At 37.1% G+C, this 20,774-nt stretch overlaps 1 protein-coding gene across 14 annotated transcripts in view; it reads left to right on the forward strand.

Moving 5' to 3' along the window:
• Positions 1 to 20,774, forward strand: part of ZBTB20 (zinc finger and BTB domain containing 20) — a 458,760-nt gene that overhangs the window by 41,889 nt on the left and 396,097 nt on the right. For 12 of the 14 annotated variants that reach the window (XR_004747391.1, XR_004747392.1, XM_035314845.1 and 9 more), the window contains 2 exons: positions 129 to 175; positions 12,768 to 12,827. The gene's annotated coding sequence lies outside the window, so the exon portion shown is untranslated. Of the gene's footprint in view, positions 1 to 128; positions 176 to 12,767; positions 12,828 to 20,774 lie in introns of those variants that run through there. The other 2 variants (XM_035314837.1, XM_035314836.1) reach the window with 1 other exon arrangement.

Genomic DNA, 20,774 nt, shown 5'->3' on the forward strand with positions numbered 1-20,774 from the left:
TTATTACTGTTGTAGTATGATATAGTCTTCGTTCATTGTCCTTTTTTCTAGGTGACCAGACCTAGACACAAAATAACTTCGTGTTACAAAGGGGATTTAACAGAAAAGTCCCATTTTTTTTGTAACAGATTTCATCTTGCCTGTTGGTAAAATATTTGGCCTCTGTAAATAAGTGGTAAATAAACAGTCAAGCAATTTTTGCTAGTACATATTGTAATTCCCATTTTAAAATCACCTAATAAAGATTGCCTTTTAAATAGAGCTATTTGGGTGTATCAGGGGCATGTTGTACTAAACAAAAAAAAACAACAACAAAAAAAAACAAAACTGTCATTTGAAAGAGACCATTTAGCCTCTAAACATATTTGCTCCACACTAAATAATAGATGTTATTCTCAGATAAATAGAACATGGTTTATATCCTTCTGTTGGAAACTGTTTTGTTTTGTCTGCATACTTCACCCACTCCATGCACCTGCACCCAAAACAACAAACAGGTTTGGGTAATATGTGTTTTAAATTTTAAATAAGTAAAAAAGTTGTAAATAAGTAAATTTTAGGAGTGTAATATAAATTATTAATTTAATAAAGTTAATATTTAAATAACTTCTTAATCATTAATAAAAGTGGAAAGTTCAGAGTTAAGATACTCTTTTTCCTTCCTGCAAAAATAAACATTAACAAATCAGTCTAATTCCTATGCATAATGGAGGTTGACCTGGTTTGGAAATTTAACTTATGGCAGTAGATAGATATGAAGATACTCATATCTTCATATTCTGGCAAAGCATTATGATTACTTTCATGCCCTTAAAAAATGTACAAAAGTGCTATTGACAAATGAAGAAGGAATTATTAGCACACGGGCTCTTAAAAGATTCTCATCACTGAGTCAACTGAGACCTTTTCCCTTTGTTTTCTCCTTGTCTTTTCTGGAGAAAGAGTAGAGGCCACAGAGTATTTTATTTTATTTTATTTTATTTTAATTTTCATAGGTTTTGTTTGTTGAGCACTGCTCTCTTTGAAAAAGGCAGGTCAAATAGATAAATTGTGCATGTATGGAAGAAGGTGGTAAGACCTGCAATGCAACTTTAATCCTAGGAAAGGCCATTCCATTACTTTGGCCCTGGAAGGTCCTTTTTATTTAATAAGTGAGCTGCTCATCACTGCCATGTTTCATGGAGCAGGAGACAGAGGCTGGAGTCCTCTCCATCATACTCTTCCGTCTACTCATCCTAGCCATGACATGCTGAGAGCTGGTCTCCAGCTGCTGCACTGGGTATTGATTCTTCTCGGCTAGTAAAAGATAACCATTCGTAATGGTGATACCAATGCTGCTTTGGGCATTTTAGCATATAACTTTCATTTGAAACAGAAACTTGTTAAAACTGAAAAGCGTGAGCCTGACAGTGATGTTCCTAGCTGTTGGCTCAATGCTAACTGCTGGGCTTGTGAAAAGTACATGAGATTCAGGATAGTTCACCATACAACAGTGCTTCGCTTAAACCAAAGACTTCAGTGCTTTTATATGCACCCAATGGGGGCCTTGGGGCAGTATCCAAAGAGAAGAACTTTCAGTTTGCAAAATCTAATTCTCGAGGTCCTGTAGCTTTCTCATACCCTTTATGGCTTGGAAGGTGATCAAGTGAAAGTGCTGGTGTTTTTTGTTTTTTTTTTTTTTTCATGCAACTCCATCACAATCCCGTGATTTTTTGAGAGAACTCTTTTCCATGTTTTATTTGGCAAAAACACTGAAACACACTTCTTAGCTTTGCATGCACAGAATAGAAGCTGTTATTTCGAGTCATTCTCTTGTTGGAGGAACTGCAGTTTTCATGCCTGTTGTCCGTTTTAATGTTGGAAGATGCATCATTTTAATACCACGTTAGCCAGCTTTCATTTTGGAAGAGCTACTTGAAATACTACTTCACATTTAGTTGAGAGCTTCAAAATCCTATCATGTAGTTTAGTGCCAGATTAGAGGTGTGCAAGATGGCATGGAAGAGTCAAGCATTTTTAGACCCCAAATCTAATCTTTGGATTTACAGAGACAATGATATAAGCATTTCTGTTCTTTAAAGGTTATGTCAGTCACAACCAGATTCATTTTCACTGGGATTCAGAGGTATTTCCTACTCTGAATAGCAGGACTTTTGATCAAAGTCTGGTAGCAGACTTTCATCACCTTTCTTTGAAAAATCTCATTTTGATGTGAGTTTTATTTATAACCATTATTTATGATGTGTTAGCACCTTGAGTATTCCTGCTGGGGTTCTGCTGGTTAGCACTATGTGCTGCACCACTCTCAGCTAGACGTAGGGACTTCCTGCCATTTGTTCCTGTTGTCAGTAACCCAAGAAATGGTGGTCAACATTTGGGCCACGCAGATGCTAAGAAGCAATGAGTTCTGTTTTTTGATCTGATTTTTGTCAGTACATTAACTGATCCAGCAGTATGCGCCTAACTTCTCCCGTATGTGCACTAACACAGAGAGACCTTGGCCTGCCACGGTTTTGCCTCTTAGGAAATATAACAAGGGAATTTTGGGGAGTTCTGCTCTGTGCTAGGGTAGGAATTTTTAGCTCATTCACCTAAACATCAGGCAGTTAGTCATGGCACCTGGGCTATCTCTACTGATAAAGGAAAGGGAGAGGCTTCTCTGGTGATTTACTTAGCCGTGTATTTGAGAAGACAAGGAATCTCACTCTCAAGATGCTCACATCATTCCAGTGTCGGAAGAAACAACCTAAACAAGGTCTTTTAGGTGGCCAAAGTTAGGTGAGATGAATTTGCCCTTAATCCCTCTGTTTTTTTGTTTGTTTGTTTGTTTTTGTTTGTTTGTTTGTTTTACTGCTTCCAAAGTAAGAACAATCTAATTCTATTTGGTTTTGCTTCATTCAGAGCATATAGTACTTTCAATTTCTTCATGCTAGAGTTACACAAACACAAAGAAGCATGATGTTTGGAAATGCTGAGTTAATGGGGCAGATGTAATACCGGGATTTTTGTTGTGGCTTTTATATTAATTAATAGATAGGAAGGAAGGCTTTGTTGTTAAAGCAGTGGAGTGTAACTTTCGCTAAAAGTTCAGCACTCTGACACTGGTTTCCTGAGTAACCTCAAGAAAGTAGCTCCAGTCTGTGCATCTAAAAATGCATCTGAAAAAGTAGTTCTTGCACTTCTACTTCTTGCTTGTCTTGTCTGAAGAGTTCTTTCAAGTGACAACTATCTCACAGTCTGTGTCACTGCAATTCCTGGTACATTGGTCTCACTGGAATCTCTAAACTCTACCGTAAAATCAATAATTTATTATCTGAAAAACATAGCTTTTTATAATACAGTGTATTTCAGAAACTTTGTCTAGCTTCATTTAACATAAGAGGACAAAAACCTGAATTATCCATTGACCTGTATTAAATGGAGAAAAAAATGGAGGACCATTTTGTGTATGTTTGAGGAAAATATAGATAAAAGTCACATGTAGGTTATATATTTATATGTAACAAAAGAATAGTATCAAACGGATCGCATGCTTTGAGGGATAGCAACTTAGATTATTTTGTAGAGTATATTGTACTAAAGTGTTCATAATTTGAAAATTCTGCAGTTTAATAAACATAGTTCTTTAATAGGAATGAGTTGAATTGATTTTTGAATCGCATTGATTTGGGTAAGATTACAACAAATATTAGTTTAATCCCAAACAATCCATTCACTTTTCCTGGTGTATCTTTAGCTGAAAGTGTACAATGCCTCTTGAATTGTTTCCGTCAGACCGTAATCTATACAAACATTATATTTATTCTATAAAATATGAGGCATTCTCATAATGGAGGCATCTGCTAGCTTGCAGTATAGCTCCCAACATGGTTTTAATCTGAATGCTGTGTGTTGATGTATCTCAGCTAAGATTTTTACTAAATCAACTGTCCTGATGTCCTTAAAGCAGGATGAATGTTAGAACTAAAAATGTCCTACTGATCTGAATATCTCAGTCTTCATATTGATTAATCTAATGGTTATTTTCGTAATAATATGAATTTTTAATTAGACCCATTCTTGTTACTTGGCTTCTGTGAATGAATTTTTGCATATTAATCATTATAAAAAATAAATACTGTATCTGTAATGAATGATAGAAATGATAAGAAAAAATAAAGGAAAAGGTGATATCAGAATTGTAGCTGTATTGTGGGTATCGTATTTAGTACTGTTGCAAGTGTGTACTTATAATTCCCCTTATGTTTAGACTAGAAGAACCTACCGCAGCCTGAAGGAACTGTTTTCTGTCCAGAAGTCATTGCAACATGGCAAATATTGAATTTTTAATGTCCCCTACTGAATCTAACTGAGCAAAGATACATTTTCAAAGATTTTTTTTTTTTTTTTTTTTTTTAATAGCTGAAATGTGAACTGAAATTCTGTATTGTGAGTCATTTTAGGATGTGTTATACATGTATTGGAATAACTGTTACAAATCACAAAAGTACAGGGATAAAAAGAATGCGAAATAGGATCAGTTTTGTTTTGTTTTTATTTTTCAAAATAAAAATGGTTTTGAATGTTACTTGACAAAACATCATCTGAAGAAAGTGAGAAAAGATTTGGAACTGATATTTTGGCAGGGATGCCAATAAAGGTTCTTTTGTAATAATACCAAAAATACTTTGCCAGTAGAAAAAAAAATGCTTTTTCTGCGATCAGATACTTTTGCAGAAAACAAGTCTGGTATTTGCTAAAGCCTTAGCATCTGTCTTAGCTACCAATACTTAGAAATTTAAGAAGAACCTAGCTGAAGCCATTAGACTAAATCCATTCTTCATGCACTTCCAAGGTATTTTCCCTTATATGGTCCTTACAAATGCCTGTTGGTGTATCTTTGATTCACTTTTTAAATAGGAGGAGAATGAAAACCAGTGTACTTTTCTTCGTAACTATGAGGTAAAGACAAACAAAAACTCCTTTTCAGTGATAATTACTGAATATCAGTACCTCCAAAATAGATATCGCCGTAGCTAGATAACTGGATGCCTTACTCAGAACTGCTCTCCAGCTGTTCCAGGAAAACTTGAATCTGCTTTGGCTGAGTTATTGTCCTTTGGAACAACCTACAGCTCACTCACAGGGCATCTTTCACTGGTGCTTCCAGCTAACATTGCTTAAGAACACACTGGAAAGCGGCTGCATAATTCACGAGGACATAGCGAATCTACCTGCCTCGTGAAAAAGGTCCCCAAAGTACACATAAATTCTAGCGAAGATCCTACTTTGTCTTTCTGGGTCTGGTAAAATATGAAAGATTTGGGGAGATTTCCTGTGTGTTTTGTTACAATTGTCTCCTTTGTGAGACTTCAGCAAGAAAGTCATCTTTTCCTTCAGCTGGACAGCTTCTAAGGCCTCCAGAGGAAGCTTTGAAATGACAAGTTAAAAGAGGAATAGGCTTTGTGCATATATCCCCAGTTCTGCCTGTTTGGTCTACACATTATAACCTAGCTTTTAACTTCATTATTTGATACATTTTTGTGTTTTCTCTACATCTTCTGTTTATCCCTATTTTCTATAGTGTTAGGTATATTTAGAAATACATGTATTACTTATACATTTTTCCTTATGTATCAAACGGAATTTGTAAGTCATTTATGTGAGCAGTACACAGTAAACCATTTTCACACTATGTACTAAATATTAAACATACAGCATAACGTGCTAATAAAATGTTGCTAACGTAAGTAGGCCACCTAAATTAGAGGCTAAGCCAGCTCTGTGTTTAACTATCTCATCTCCTGAAATGCACCTTTGAAAAGTTTTAGCAGGCTGAGCAAAGTATGGTACATAAATGTTGACAAAATTATTAATACCTAAAAGCAGGAAAAACAAATTACGTTGGACCATTATAGCAATTAAGATTAGATGATGTTATATCTCATATTTGTACAGTTTTGTAGAAACGATGAGGGAAGAGTAGTCTGTTAACACCTTCTCAAATATTATCCCAACATTCTTGTGGAGACTTCTGCTCGTGTGTGAAAGCTTTAGAATAGATTTTTGGTGGCATCTCTCACATACACAGCTTCAGTATATTTGCATATACCTTTATTAATCCAGGGCTTCAAAAGCCATATTATGAAATTGTTTGCAAAGCAAGGCTAGTTAAAAAAAATTGTCCAAGATTCACCACCACGTTTCATAATGATAATGATTTAGCATTTTTCTGGATGGCAGTGACTGCACGGTTCTCAGCCTGAGGTTCCTGATATGGAGATAGTGTTGTTCTACACTGCCGATTGCTGAAGACTTCAAAGAGAATGTGCCAATTTTGTCACATGCAGAGCTGTCACTGGTTCATCACACCTCCAGGAAGGAGCTTGGAACTTCCTCCATTTTCAACCCATCACCAGAAAAGTGACTGCACCAGATCAGCACTGCCTTAGGGAGAATGATATATAGGAAGAAGGAATGTAACGATGATTGGGCCTCGACCAGTTGCTTGTAGGATCATCGGGGACCTGTGTCATTGACTTGTATTTGAGGGGCAGACAGGGTTTACTTCAGCAGGGTAGTTTTACTGAGTAAAGAAAACGGGCTTGTGTCTGAGACTATTTTATCCTTCATTGTAGCACTTCTGGCTGGAACCTTCATCAGCTTCTCTCTTAACCCAGCTCCTTTCTAGCAGATTTACAGAAACAGGAGAGGTTGCATATGCCTCACAGGAATCTCGTTTTCAGTCAGCTGAAAGTCAGAAACAAGCCGGCTCATTCACTGGTTAACACGTGAATACAGGATCTTTGTACTAAAACCTTTATTTCTGTATTTAAAATTCCAGCAGGGTTCAGTGAGAGGAAGGTATTTTGGGGTTAATAAGAAGTGTGTATTCTTCAAAACGACCCCACCTCTGGAAAAAAAACAAAAACAAACAAACAAAAAAAAAACAAAAAAAAAAAACAAAACTCCACACAGCCTTATAAAATATCTGCTTTGTGTCCTAAAATAAAGCATGTGTTTCATGCTCTAAAAGTCTGAGGTTTGTAGCTGAAAAAGATTAAGTAAATAATTCAGAATTTGTTGTGTTTACCTGTTAATAATTAAGCAGGCTAGCCTGTGTACTTTTTATAGATGTGGAGCTTCATTTATTTATTTTTATATACTTGGCTTGTGTTCTGATTTTTAAATTTGAAGAAGTTTCTGCCAGGGAGGAGATGAGAGAAGAGCCATCAAGGAGTTAAGTGTTGCACAGTAACCAAAATCTGTGGGGACACATGGTCTCTGGAGAGAATGGAGAATTGTCATCTTTCTCTCTTCCCTTCTACTTTCCCCCGGACTAATTTCCAGTGCTTTGAGGAAATACATTTTTAAAGGTGATATATATATATGTGTATATTTGGACAAAAGCAGCATCTTTGATTCTTACTTTCTGATGCCAGTGGCTAGGGATAGAGGATTCTGTTATGAGGTGACATCTCAGTCAAGGAAAAGTTTCAACCTTGTCCTGTTTCAGAAATAGAACAGAAATTTGAAGGAAAAAAATAAGCCAACAGGCACATAATATTTCTGTTTTCTTATAAATGAGTTACTTATATTTTGGTGAAAGGTGATGGCTCTGAAGTCACCTTTGTCATTTGAGTAGGTACAGAGAGGCCAGCAGCAGTGTGAGTTTCTCTCACAAATATATTTAGAATCGTTCATTGTGAGACTGCACTCTGTAGTAGCTGGTAGTTCAGTCTGAGCAGATCAGTCAGGGCATCTTTACTTTCCGTGGCAATGAACAGAGCAAGAAGTTGCCAAGTCGCTCTTGAATCTCAGTATCTGTTTCTTGAGGGAAAAACAAAAAACAAAAAGCACTTGATTAGCAGCAAAATTATTCTGTGTTTTCCACCCAGTAATTTTCAGTTACTGTTTACATAGGCTAGACCTCAGCGTAGATTGAAATAGAGAGTAAGAAGAGATTTGGGTTTGTCTTTTTTTTTTTTTTTTTTTTTTTTTTTCCTGCTGAGAGGTAGGGATCCACCCCCCACTGTTGATTATTCCCTCCCCACCTTAAGCAAAGTCATTGCCTAATTTTTTTAGTATTTGAACTGTTCCTTTGGTCTTGGCAGAGTAAGATAACATTTGATATTTTCACTCACCTTTTCCAAGGGTGAGAGAAAGCACAGGGTAGTGAGAAAAGTCGGTTGAAATGATTGGCATTAAAAGACAAAAGCTGCTGAAATGTGAGAGTGATCTTTGGACTGTATATTAAAAATCAAAGATTTAAAAAGACTGTTTATGTGAGAATTAATAGCCTGATTTTGTTGACAGTTGAAGTCTTCATCTGTTACCATGGCATGTTTTAATTCACTGTCTGCATTGGTATTTCCTTCTGAAGAATTATACATGCTAGTTACTAGTACCTCTAATATTAAAAATTCTGCCTCTTGTGTTCCAGGCAACATTTTCTGTTTCGATAAAGACAGTACATAAAGTTAAGAGGAAGTTAAGCTGGTAGATAGTGTTACAGAAGCTCCTCTACTTCCCTTTCTCCATAGCATGACTTTGGTCTGAAAGGTCATTTTGTTTTTATCCTAGACGGTTATTAATCCAAGTCTTCCATATAGGTAAATGTAGGCAAATAGTCCTCTTCAAGTAGAATTTGGAAGTGCACAGAGAATTTAAGTTGTTTTCTAAAAGATTTTACCCTGCATTAAGAATGGTGCTGTAACACCGAGTATTGTTTCTTTAAAAACCTTTCCTGCCGAAAAGTCAATTCATATCCAGTTTGTTGTCTTACACTCACAGGTCAGGTCAGTAGTCTGTTTTTGGCAGTCTTCATGTAGAAATTCTCTAAAATCTGTCCTTATGTTAGAAATTTAAAGCTAGTCATTTGATTTATTTTTTCCCCCAGACAGACAAGCTTGACTCCTGAAAAAAGTTCAAGAGATCTCAAGTCTAGTTCTCAGGGGACAGAAGTCAGTATCATTAAAAATGTTACTACAGTCAGCAGTAATTGTTCTGTTGTTGTATGTCCAATGGAAGAGGTTGAACCAATAACAAAATGTGACCACTCAACATGATCCCACAGTTCAAGGCAGTGGTAAGCCTATGTGAGTAAATACATTCTACTCAGATTACTGTCCTGGAAATGAGAGAATTTCAATCTTTAAACTTGCCACATTAGCCTTTTTCATAAGCATTACATTCACACTTGAGTTTTTTTGTTTTGTTTTTAAAAGTGTATTGCTGTGATGCACCGTCCATTTTGCTAAGGACGTACTTAAATCCAACGTTCATGCCAGGTTGACTGAACCTCAAAATACCAAGCAATTTAATGGTAGTCTCACCATGAATCATTGTCTGAAATCCTTTTGGCTGCTATATTCTTAGCATTAATCAACAGTAATTCCTTTCATCCACTTGCTACAAGAGTTTAGTTTGCGTGTATGATGACTGCTTTGGAGGAACTGAACTGGAGTAATGCTAATATAATTTATCTTGTTCTTTGAAACTTGCTCTTTGGGTGTAGAGTCTTAGAAAGAGAAGATCCTCACAGTTATCATCCTATAAGATTTTTTCCCTCGTGGGAAATGTTCCATAAATTGAGAGAAAAGTAAATAAAATTTGCACATTCTTTACATATTCTTATATGGAATGTACTTATCTTAGTTTCACTTAATCTGGCAATGGTTCACTGAATAGATTTTTTTTTTCATTCATAGTAAAAGTCAAAAGGCCATTCAGCTTATAAGTTACTAACATAAAGAAGTGAACAAGTATATGTAGTTCTTTCCTGTTAGCATTTGTATGCTGTTGCTGCTGTATAATCAACTGGCATAGCAGAAGAGGCATTTTAAATTTAGCACTGTTTAAATTGTCCGTTTCTGTATTTCTTATCTTTATAGTAGATCTTGTTTTGATTAGACATTTTAAAAAACAACTAAGATTTTTAACTAATTGACTTCATCACTGAAAAAAACATTTTTTTCTGGAAAATTGCTGTGATCTACCTCAAGTCTCTGTGAGGACTGTGTATTTTGTAACCTTGAAGTCAGTAAGGCTGTTTCGAGCCAACATTGCAAAGTATTCACTTTTGCTTAGTACATGGGGGGCTTAACTTTGAAGTGGACCCGTAGTGGATTTCCTGAGTTGTGTGCATAGTTTTTCATGATGTCACATGTACAGCTGCATCAGATTTTGAGCGTATTATTTGATATAATTTGAGTCACCAATAACCTGTTGATCCAAGTGAAACCATTAAAGGTAAACACAGAGGGTGGAATTTAAAACAAAATGAATGGCCTGTAATTTTAGATATGATAAGCTCTGTTAACAATCTTGGTCCTACAAATGACCATCTCAAATATAAGGCTTGATTAATTTAAATGCCATATAAAAATAGTTTTTAAAAACGATGTGGCAGAAATGTTATCACTAATTAAACTTTGGCATTCAAAAGTTTGGAAAGGATAAATTAATGGTAGTGAAAATAAAGAAACGTAGCAGTTATAATGACACAGACCTTTGTATAGCACTTTCTGGCAAGAACGGTAACGGACAGAAAGATAGCTGTGTATGCCATGGGTAGGTGTACAAAATTTCAAATGCCAGCAGACCAGAGACGAGAAACTGAGACTTTTGACTTTGCAGACCTTGAGGAGATAATGTCTGAGCACCAGCACAGGTCCAACTGCTCAGTGACTTTAAATCAGAAAAGATTTCTTTCACCTTGTGGTCGATTTTTCCCATACTTTTTCCTGCTTTTCATCTCTTCCGATTCCCCATCATCGCCCTCTCTTCTGGGCTCCCCCAGTACACTGTAGAGGCATTCAAGTCGTCTCTCACTGCAGCACGTAGTTTGCCAGCCAGTGCGGAGCATTTCAGTTGTTAGATGAGTTAGACGTTAGGCAAACAGCACAGTTTCATACCTACTAGTATCGCTCAAATCAAACATACCCTCATGCAATACATCTACCAGCATCTAAAGGTCAAAACCTGATCCTCGTTACTCAGTATTTTAGGCCTCCTGGTTTGCTTTATTCATTGTCGGCGCAGAACTGACAGACTGTTCGAGATCCTGGTTGTGTAATGTTGGAAAGTGCTACCAGCTGCCGCCCGGCGTGTCTATTCAGGCAACAGCAGACCTTATGAAAGCTAAAGCACATGCTGCACGGCCTTAGTTCCAGCAAAATAAACCTCCTTCCCTGAAAGCGGTGGAAGCCACCATCTAACGGACTGTGTGCTCTGTGTACTCACAGCTGACCCACGTAGGCCGGAGAAATTTCCCCAGATGGAGAACCTGGGGCATGGTTTGCTGGTGATGATCAGAGGTAGGAAGCACCCAGAAAACTAAGGGAAGGCTGCAGGTGTGAAATGAAGTTGTGAGTGTGTCACCGAGGTGGAAACAGTAGCACCTGTAGTAGCACCTGTAGTAGCACCTGTAGTAGCAAGGATCTGGTGGGAAGTCAGGCTTGGGAACGATGAGCCAGAAGGCCTGCTGTCATTATGTCTTCTTTAACCTGAGAAAACAATGCTTTGTGTCCTTTCTTTCCAAATAAGAAGGTTGCTCCAAAAAGTAGTTCTTTCAGTTCTTTTCTGTTAACAAATTACTTTTAGCAGGTAACAGATCACAGGTCCGTTAACAGATTAACAGACAGCAAATCATATGAGCTTTGGAGAAACAAGTCTATGACAAATAAGTGCTATTGAATCAGTTCTGCAGTATGGCAAGGGGGTCAAAATCTCAGTGATTAAAATGCCTTTGTTGGTAGCTTTGAAAACCCTTCACCAGCAAAGGATTACTGAATACCAGTAGGCTTGGTTAGCCCATTCCTGCCGTACTTGAGCTGGTTATTAGATTTGGACGTGTGTTCCCAGGGGGAAGGTCAGCACTTGGGAGCAACGAAAAGATCGTGCTGCTCCTGTGAGGAAGCAAGAAGCCTGGCTGCAGTGGGTTTGGGAGCTGTAACCTGACTGAACCTCTCATAACAGGAACTGGAAGTTACGCCACTTAGGGCCCTAAACCATACTCTGAATTGGTGGAAGTGGAATGCCTAGGTCTCCTTTCTGACTTCAAAATATTCCTTCCTCAACTGTTTAGCAGCCAGTTCTGAACATTTTGTTAATTAGTGTTATACGGTTCTAAGTCTGCTTTTTTTTTTTTTCTTTGCTTTTTTTTTTTTTTTCAAAAAGCAGCCTATAGAGAGATTTTCCAAGCATTCTAGTCATTAAAGCCATTTATAGCTGACAGATGCAAAGACATTATACACAATTCTTCATTTAAGGAGAATAAAAGAACCTCTTTAAACTCTTGAACTGTTAGAGTATTTACCTGTAACTTTTCCCACACATGCATTTGAATGGCAAACATAACTGGTGAAACTTCAGTTGTGACACCCATTTGTTTTTATCCCTAACAGGAATGAAACTACACTTAATGGAAAAAAATAGAGTTGTTTTTTTTTTTTTTTTTTTTTTTTTAAAGCACAAAGTCGTATGAATCGCTCTCTGCTAAATTGGTGTTCAGTTGTGTAACTTTTCTCTCTGAAGTTCACCCATAACGTGACATGTTGGATACTAGTACAATTAGCTTATTTGTTTGTCACCTGTGTGCTAAACGTTAACGTGTAGGACTTTTTTGTTCTTCCTTCAGATACTTATATGTTTATATATATACAGCATTCCACCCACTTCCCCCACTGAACTCCTAGTTATTTGACTGTTATGAAAACTGAAGGTATTGTGTGTGCAAATCTCTAAACATAAGCATTTTTTAAAGTTTCTTTCTTTTTTCTTTACAGCAGCATAAAAAAGAAGTGTTGAGAGCTGCTCTTAACCCTTTTGGAGTCCAAAGTCAAAAGGTAAAATCAAATGCTACTTTTTGGGTTACTACAGGTGTTGAAACCGTAATTGTTTGGAAATGCTATTTCCCTATCACATTTGAACTCAGATTTCCCACAGCAGAAAAGCAGGGGTATGATAAGAAGACTCAAAACGTTATTAGATCTCTTGAAGAGCACCAGCATATCTGGGCCTAAATTATGCAGGTAAGTTACAACTGGTAAACTGCAATTATCTATTTTACTTAATATAAAAACATTGGCGTTAGGAGTCAGTGGGACTTTCAGTGGGGTTTAATATTGCTAAGGATTTAATGATTTTTGTCTCACTATAACTTGATAGTTTTTATGATATATAAAGTTTTTTTCAAATTACAGTAAGACAAATCCTGTAGCTCTTTTCTCAGGCAAGAGTCCCTCAACGGGAGTTTTGCCTGAGTGAGAACTGAATGAGGTCTAAATAATTAGCAATTAAAATATTCAGTTATTGTGCTACTGTATATAACAAAGCACTGGAGGTATTAAAAATTGCTAATCTCCTCCTTATTAAAATGTTAACTGCTAAGCATAATACAGCTTTGCATTTTCTATCATTCATTTTTGCAGTTCATTAGTAGAGGTGAAATGTTAGTGACAAATAGTCATTTGAACTTTTAAGGGATTGACTTTGTCAAGCAGAAGGGTTTGTGGAAGCCATGGATTTTATTCAAACACTAAATAATGTACAGAGAATAAATTTTGCTACAGCATTTGTGAGTATTTACATTGGAAGCCAGGTGGTAAGGTACTCATCAGGAGGTGGAACTAGACAGTTTGGATATTCAATTTGTATACATTTTGATCAGCAGCTTCTTGTAATGAACTCATGTAACGAAAATACAGATTAAGGATTGTCCATAGGGTATACTGAGCAAATAATCTTCAGTGAGAGGGTTAAGAGACCAGCATGTGAATGATTCAGTAGCAGGTTAAGAAGCAAAGTTGGTGACATTGTTCAATTGTGCACCCAGCTCAGTTAATTAGCATGTGAACTGTTTTGTTACTAAGGTAGTCAATATAAGGGCCAGAGTGTGCTCTCATCCTGTTTTACTGCACAAAAGAATAAAAAGAAGTGAGATGTATCTCCTGTCTCCTTTGGCACAAAGCAGCTGCAGGAGGATGTGCGAAGGAGAAAGGTTTTTGATGAGTGAGAAGAGAGTGGTGAGCGAAGGTGATAACTAGTAGATGAAGAAGGTGAACATAATGTTACTGGAAGAATTTGGTGACAGGTGAATTTCCCAAGGGAAGACAATTCCCTGAACACTGTTCTTCTCATAGCTTCTCCCTGGAGTATATTTTGTTACCTCTTATGCCTAAAGATGTCTTCAAATCTTTTCTGAAGAGCCATTCTAGGCCTGGGCATTTAATTGTTCCATGTAATGCTGTTGGCAATTCAGGCCATGATTCTGCAAGGATTTACACGTGTTTTTCACTCACAGCATTATGAGTAATCCTGTTGAAGTAGATGAGATTAATTGCAGGACATAAAGTTAAGCATGTATATTAGTCATTGCAGTAAAAAAGGTGTAGTTTTATGGATTTATTTATTTGTTTATGTTGAATGTGGGAGACTTTTTAAAGATACATAAATACATGGGATTTTCTACCAGTTGTGTGGCTTATAAAGAGGGGTTGATGGTAACAAAATAAGCTTTTCTGCTTGTTCACCAAATCCACAATTTTGTCAGGTTCTCAGCTGTAAAGTGTGAAAAAGAATAGCCTGCTATCATTTTCCTTTTTACATGCACAGTTAAACCTCTGGCTAGAATGAGATGATCATATAATTTATTATAGAGGAGTGAAGAGGACAGAAATCAAACAGGAAGACGTGTGCTTATGTGGACTCTTGTTTATAATTTCATCAGATTGGTACACACCGCAGACATTTTATTTAGTGATAAGATATGCAAATTGTTCTGGAGCCAGCAGCAATACTTTCACCTGAATGTCAAAACTGACAGGGATTTCTAAATCAAACCTCAACAACAACTTGTATTTTAAAGCAACTGTTCCTAAGATATAACCAGCTGCGGGTGAGTAAGTGCAGTATTGTTTTCAAACTTCATACTACCTTCATGCTGTTGATTGCCCTCCATTCTCTTTTACCTCTGTGGAGGAAGAGAGTTGCAGGCTTACCTGTAAGTATTGGGTGTAACTACTGGCAACAGTGCAGAGGAACTATATATTTATGTGGAAGTATGCACAAAAAACAGGAATGCAGATTGAAAGTGGGGAGACTTACAAAACAAGATTTACCAGAGGTGATATTTGCTGGTTTTCCAGATGCCTACATCATACCTTCCATATCCTCATATCAGCTGATTTCAGTTGGTTTCTCTCTCTTTGGTTTTAGTTTCATTTCATTTGTGTTTTTATTTAAGAACGTAAATGTAGAAGCCTCTGGACACAATGGAAAGTTTGGATGTTAGCTCCATCCTTGGGATCAAAATTCCTCCAGGCTGTGGGTGTTAGCTGCTGGGGTTTTGTTTTTGAGTGTACATACAGTCACATGAGAAAGGGTGCCACTGAAAATACAGCTTGCGATTTAAATGTTAGTTGTGTTTATTTATTGAATCATTGTTCAAGTCAAAGTCCACTGCATGTGAAGTAATAATGGTTTAATCTTGTATATTTTCCCCAGACTTTGTTCTTCTTCTCCCTTCTGTGAATGTCTTCACATAACTACATCCAGTCTTCCATCTGAAGTTTTCCAAGGGCTTTTTCTTAGAGCTGGTTTTCTTATTGTTCTTAGTGTGTGTATTTATTAACCAGGAAGACATCTGCGCTGAAAACATTTAACAAGGGACAACAATTTACATATTCCTGTTACTGTACATGGGTATATGTGTGGATGTGCGTGAGACAGAGAGAGGTGATTACAGAGATTATGAAAGATTGCTGTTTGTTTTTGATTACGTGCCTAGTTGCATATGTTGTTCTGACTCTCTGAGTTCTGTGATATCATTTGGTCATTGTGTCCTAATAAACCCTTATTTGTGGTAGATGAAAATGTCTGGTCAGTTGCATTGTCTGTACCAGCCTTTTACAGGTGAGATTTTGCTTTCCACATTTAAATAGGAGCAACAAGTTTGTTTTCCTACAAGATGGAAAGAAGGATTTATATCTGCGTTCATTAGAAAGGTAGGGCCTGCCTATACAATGTAAATCCCACAGTAACTGCTCAGGGAACTGAGTCCCATAGGTTTCAGGGTCCCTAGAATTACTCTTTGTGGGAAAGGACTTCCAAAATTCTCAAGGCTTGCTACTTATGCAGATTTAGGCCACTGCAGAACATTTTGTTTACAACAAATAGTTCTAGGATTTACGCTGATGTTGTGGATACTTAACTCCTGCCCACTCAAACAGAGGCACTTCAAAATAATTAAAGTAAATGAATAATCCACACACAGAGCAAAGCCTTTCAGAGGGAAAAGGAGTTTACAGAAGGAAAGAATTTGCTTTTTTTTTTTTTTTCTAAAATGTTTTTTTTTCAAGGTCTTCTTAAATAAACAGCAAATGCTTTTGTTGTAAGAAAAGATAATAAAAAACTTTAATTTTCTTCTTTATCATGGCTGATGAAGTTAAATTATTGAAAACTAGAAGAGATCAGGTTGAATTTGGTTTCCCAAAGCTAAAGTTCAGGCAGTAGTGTATTGCCTCACTGCTAAATGCTGACTGCGATAACAGTGGGAGAAGTACAGTGGGTGTTGTGGTATGCTCACCTTTGATGCACTGCTTGAAAAGTATTGGAAAGATTTGAAATAATCTTAAAGGAATTTCTGGAGCTTTCTGGGGACTGCAAGGTAAAGAACCAATGGAGGGGGAACAGCTATGATTACTTTGATTTTTCACTGATTGGCTAGAGGGAAACCCATTGTTTAGTCTTTCAACTAAATAGATGCCCTTTAACCATCTGCTCCAATATTAATACCATGGCTGCTCCTAACAACATTGGTACTTGCCAGTTGCCATTAAAGTTGTTTACTTCGTGCTGTATAGAAAATAATTGCCTATAGCTGATACCAATAACCTTATTAGTCTTACCATAAACTGCTCATACATATTTAATAAATGGGAATATTTGTCATATCCTTTCAACATCAAGCTTAACAGAAAATCTTTGCTCCTGCAAGTTTCTTCCTTTCATGCAAAGTCCAGGAGGCGAAATTCAGCTTCTTTCTTATGTTGACATTAGATTTGCTGTTTTTTTTTTCTGTGCTAAGTTTGATTCCAGGCATCCGGCAGCATTCCAGAGGGAGAGGCGACCAGCATCACAGTCTGCAATGCTGCTGCTCTACCTGCCATGAATAATAGCCCACTGGGCTAGTTAATCATTACACTCACTTTTTCCTGTTCCTTCATAGCTGATTGCTGCCCAGGGGACATGGGTTACCACAGCCTGGCTGCCAACACAAAGTTCAGCGGTGTGTGTGTGTGTTTATGTTTACCTGCATGTATACGCACTGTGGTTTTCAGCAGATATTGTAGTAAAACTAACAATGCAAGGTCAGTTTGTGTCTTTCCTATACAAAGAGAAAAGATGGGAGAGAGAATGTTTTATTTTGGTAAAGACATTTACAGTTCCTCTAATCAACACACTAGCACAACAGGTTTCCTCATTTAGCACTTTAAAAGTGGAGTTGGAGGATGTTAAAATTTTCTTTCTTAGCGATTCATGTTGATTTGCCAGGGGCCATGATCTGACACATTCTCTCTGAAAATGACAACGTCCCTGTCCGCTGGGAGTGAAAAAAAGTATGGGCAAGAAACAGAACATCAGTGAAGTCTTTTGAGATTCAGAAGATGGTATTTAACCACCATTGTTCTTGCTCAGATCTATGTAGTTGTATTGACTGCTGGGGTGGAAGCCAAGACAAAACTTTCCTTTAAGTCAGATTTTTTTCATCTTAAGTGTGGGTCATCTTGTAATACCTGGTGGATGTGGTACAGATGACACATTTCTGATGACACATGAGCATTTTTGGCACATAGAACAAAATTTGGTAATAAATCCTTTGGTAATAAATCCTTTCTTCTGTTTCACTGACTCACTTTACCTTCAGTGGAAAGGAAAAATAGTAATTTTGCTGTCCAGATGTCAATATTCAGATGTCCAAACAGATTAACATACTGATCTTTAGTATCTCTGGTGTTTCTTTTGGGAAAGGTAGTTTTCTTCAGTGGATAGCTCAGGGCAGTATTTTTTTTTTCTTCTAGTCAGATTTTCTACCCTGGTCAGATTTCTGTTTTCTTTTTTAAACCCAGTAGGCACCTGGCTACCACAGTTCGTGCAAGTAGAACTTGGGCTGGCAAGGGACTAATTGTAAAAGGGAGTGGTAAGTCCTCCATCTGGTAGAACAAGATTTTCTCTTCAAAACGTTACCGTGTCCCATAAAGTTCCACAGATATATCTTCCAGTGAGCAGTACTCTTAAATCCTTTTTAATTTCCCCCTCCATCCCTCTCTCTTTTCTCTCCTTATCTCTCCCTTCTTCGCAATTTTTCTCCTTTCTTTCTCTCCCTCCCTTTCCCTCTTTTTCTCTGTCTCAGCATCTCCCTCTTTCTCTCCCTACACCCTCTTTCTATAGATGGACATCTGTTTTTCTCTTAGACCTGATTCAAATGTTTGTATGGTGACATTGTGGTGGTGCTGCTGAACACTTTCCACGTGTCTCATCCACGTTTGTAAACCTTCTAATCAAGACCAACCTACATTCTTCAGTAGTATCAATAGCAGGACAGCATTACTGCTTAACTCAGTGCTATTAGAAATGTGGGTCATTTAAAAGACCAAACCCCTGTTCCTCCTGTACCAGCAAATAAAATAGCAGACAATAAAATGAGAGATAGCAAGAAGTCAGCAGCAATATGAGCTGGACCATTTGCATGGCAGCAGCAAGCATGTTTTAGTGCCAAGTAGATGATACAGACCATGATACAGACTCTGAAAAACAGCTTTGAGCCCATTGTAGCCGTTCCCTCTGGTTGTTTTGAATCAAACCTGTATCATTCTTATTGATATTAATAGGACTTTGGGGATTATTTGAGACCCTTTGCCTTCAGAAGGAATATCTTAAGGAAGGCAGAGGGAATTTGCAAAAGTAGGCAGTCTCTTCTGAGAGACAAGCAGCTGAAACCTTTTTTTTTTCTTTTTTTTTTTTTTTCTGGCAAGAAATCAATTTTGAAGAAAATAAAGGAACAAGAAATGTTGCTACTTAGTCACTCATAGAGTATTTTCATTACATACAGAATCTGCCTTTAATTTTTTAATAATCTGAATTAATTGTCATTTGCAGAACTGTGATCAGAAACACTTTACTTCCTCTGAATGGAAGTATGTTTATGATGATGATTATAGGTACATGTAGATGTTCTTTATGAGAAGGGATTGGCCCCAGGATCTCAGTACCCATGTGTAACAGTTCTCTTGTAAGTTATGTTCTAACAGTTTGATTGGTAGGTGGTTAAAATGTTCAAGTCCCAAGTGCTTACCTGAGATATAAACATGAAGTGAGCCATTTCAACATATCCTGTAAGCCTCCTTGATATTCTGGAGGCCATCAAACCGTAGGTTTCTCAAGTAAGCTCCTCAACCAAGACTGGAGACTCTAATATTCATTACAGATCATCAAGGGAGCATGACCTCCTTCCTCTCTGCTGAGACACCGTACTGCAGCAGACTCTTGAATTCATTTAGAGGTGATTGAACTTCCCCAGATCTTGGAAAAAAAACTGATTTTTTTCTGAAGCAAACTCTGGACATTTGAAAAACAGTTTTTCTTTGTTTGTCTTGCAATTAGTTTTAAAAATCTTTATCCTCCCAAGGTTCTTCATTATAATTGGTGAATCTAAGCAGAGAGGTGTGTAGAGGCAACACTGTAATGGGAAAAATCTAGTTATTATCCACATTGAGCCAAGTAAGCAAGCCCACCATCCTCCCAGGCTCTGCAGAGAAGCGTGTGGTGGTTTTTTTCCAGCCAGTGTCTGGGGACGGCTGCTGCACAAATTTTCATAATAAATTTTCACATCCATCTTTCTCTCAGGGAGATCTACTTCCTATGGTTTGGAGATCTGCCTGTGGATTTTTGAGGAGACAGTTAGTATGTACACTGAGCACCAGTGGCCTGCAGGTAATCCTGTTGTCTCTAATTCTAGGATTTTGCTGTAGTAAAACAGGTTCAGTCACCCAAACATTGTTTATGGCAGTAACTGAAAGGCACCAGCAGGTGAGAAGCATCTTGAATATGTCCTTTCCAGGTATTGGCCACTTGTATTAAGCACTGTTTGCATTCCCCACTTAGACCTTTGCATAACATGTGCTTGAAATCATGAGTTCTTTAAATTTTCCAGATCCTTAGAATCATCCTGTAGTTTTTTAACTCATTCAATTAAACTGGCTGCTGGATTTTATGTTCAACCAGTAAAGTGATCCTTCCTACTTCTGCTCCTTTCTTGGATAAAAATCCTCCTTAGTTCTTTGAAAAAATTGTATGTGCATGTAAATAATTTTCATCTCATAACGCAGTCCATGTTTATTTGAATATTGATGTCTTTAATGGCAAAGAGAAGAATATACTGTCACTTTGAAAGCAGGTGTCTACTTTTTAGTTATGTAGCTCTTAGTTTTGCATCATAGTTAGACTTGTTTTTAAACGTTGTATTTAAAAGTATTGAGAAGGAAAGACCTCAGTTACAAAATCTCACTTATTTGTTAGAATCCTCTTCCTTAACATCCAGTCATATGCATGTTAGGGTTATAGTCTGGCCCACTGTAGAAATAATACAAACCTTAAGAAAGAGACTTGAGCTTAGATATTAAAACTTGTACAGTCAAAGCATGCTGATTTGGATTTAGCTTCTAGAATTAGAATTTAGCCTTTAGATAAAGTTTTACTTTAGTAACTAATACTTTGACATTCAAGTAATTGTG

Source organism: Oxyura jamaicensis, chromosome 1, assembly GCF_011077185.1.
Source record: "Oxyura jamaicensis isolate SHBP4307 breed ruddy duck chromosome 1, BPBGC_Ojam_1.0, whole genome shotgun sequence".
Lineage (NCBI taxonomy): Eukaryota > Metazoa > Chordata > Aves > Anseriformes > Anatidae > Oxyura > Oxyura jamaicensis.